This window comes from Crocuta crocuta, unplaced genomic scaffold, assembly GCF_008692635.1.
Source record: "Crocuta crocuta isolate KB4526 unplaced genomic scaffold, BGI_CrCroc_1.0 scaffold44, whole genome shotgun sequence".
Lineage (NCBI taxonomy): Eukaryota > Metazoa > Chordata > Mammalia > Carnivora > Hyaenidae > Crocuta > Crocuta crocuta.
The window spans coordinates 1,660,472-1,662,412 of NW_027530179.1; positions in this window are offsets into that span (position 1 = coordinate 1,660,472).

Genomic DNA, 1,941 nt, shown 5'->3' on the forward strand with positions numbered 1-1,941 from the left:
TCCCTGCTGGCCGCTGGCTCCAACCCGGAGCCCGTCTCCCGCTGCTCCCCACAGCAACCGCCGTTCTAGAACGCGACACCCAATACTGAGGTTGAAACCCGACTGAGGCCGGGAAGGTGCCGGGAGCTGGACCCGGGAGGAGGGAAATCTCGCGAGAGCCCCCTCGCTCTCCCTGCCCCGCCCCCTCCCCGGCCCGGCACATCACCCGGCACCCCAGCTCGTGCCAGGTGCGGTGACGTCAGGGTCGGGGAGTCGCGAGCAGCCCGCGGCCAGGTGCAGTGGGCTGAAGAGGAAGGAATCCGGAAGAGCCGTGGCTACTCCTCCGCCGTGAAGTTGGGCACAGCTGGGACGGCCGTTTTGTATGGTTTGTCGCCCCAAATAAGTATGAAGTTTTTGCTGACACGCAGAGTGAGCCTGTGTTGCCCCACTTTCCCGGGTCGGTGTTGCTCGGTGCAGAGTAGCAGGCTCTGGGAGACTTCATCAGAAAAGAGGTGTCGGTAGACAGAAGCAGAGACAGAGACACAGAGACCTCTTGCTTTCAGCCTTCAAAGGCCCAGCTGCTACTAGGACCCCTGTAGTTTACCTCGCAAAGTTCCTAACGAATCACAAGCATTTGTAGGTCGGGAAACCAAAACACAACGCAACCGTCGGCACACACACAATAAGTTTATTTTACAGAAATAAGTTATTGGCTCATTTAGACTCTGTCTGCTGACTACAGCATCTAAATCCCTTTACCTGATCAGGGGGAGAAATAGTCATGATTTGAAATACTGTCAGTTATTTTTTCTAGCCTCACTACGAGGAAGGACATAGGATTACTGTAATCAAACATTTTTGTTAGAAGAGTTGGAAACAAGTATAAGTCAGCCAGTTTTTCCCCCTGCTGTTCAAATAGACCCAATTCCAGACAGATGTTTAAGAGCAACATTTGTTAAATGCCAACTACCGTGCCTCGTGTTTTCTAAAGAAATTATGTCATTTAATTCTTAGTATCAGTTGTAAGAATTAACGATTCTCAACCCAAAAACGTCCTTGCCCTTTGGAATCAAACACACCTAGGGTTCTGAACTTGGCACGGTCGTTTACTTTTTTGTGGGACCTTGGGTAAATTAGCTAAACCTACCTGAACTTCCATTTCTTGAGTCTGTTGAAAGAAAGCTTTACCCTGCAAAGCACAGTGTCTGTCACATAGTAACAGCCTTCTAAATATTTAATCCCACTGTCTCTACAGACCTGGTTTGCCATCTTTTAAGATTTTTTTTTTTTTGCTTCCCAAATGTTGCATAAGATACCTTTGTAATGAGAATTCTCAGTCACAATCAGAGGCTGAAAAGGAGAAAGAAAAAATTTTAATATACATACCTAAATGAAATGTACATGTTCAGCATAGTTGACATACCATATAATATTAGTACAATATGGTCATTAAACATATATACATTATGGGGCATCTGGGTGGCTTAGTCAGTTAAGCGTCCGACTTTCGCTTAGGTCATGATCTCGCGGTTCGTGGGTTCGAGCCCCATGTCGGGCTCTGTGCTGACTGCCAGCTCAGAGCCTGGAGCCTGTTTCAGTCTGTGACTCCCTCTCTCTCTGACCCCTCCCTGCTCACGCTGTCTCTCTCTCTCTCCTAGAAATAAATAAAAATATTTAAAAAAAAACATATACATTATGAAGTGAACACCAGGATAAATTAAGCTATCTCTCACCATACAAAGTTATTACAATATTATTGACTATATTCTCTATGTTGTACATTGCATCCCTGTGTATTTATTTAAGTTTTTATTTATTTTGAGAGAGAGTGCACGTGTGCATGCTCAAGCCAGGAAGAGGCAGAGAGAGTGAGAGAGAGAGAGAGAGAGAGAGAGAGAGAGAGAATCCCAACTGGGCTCTGTGCTGGAAACCCATGAACCATGAGATCATGGCCTGAGCTGA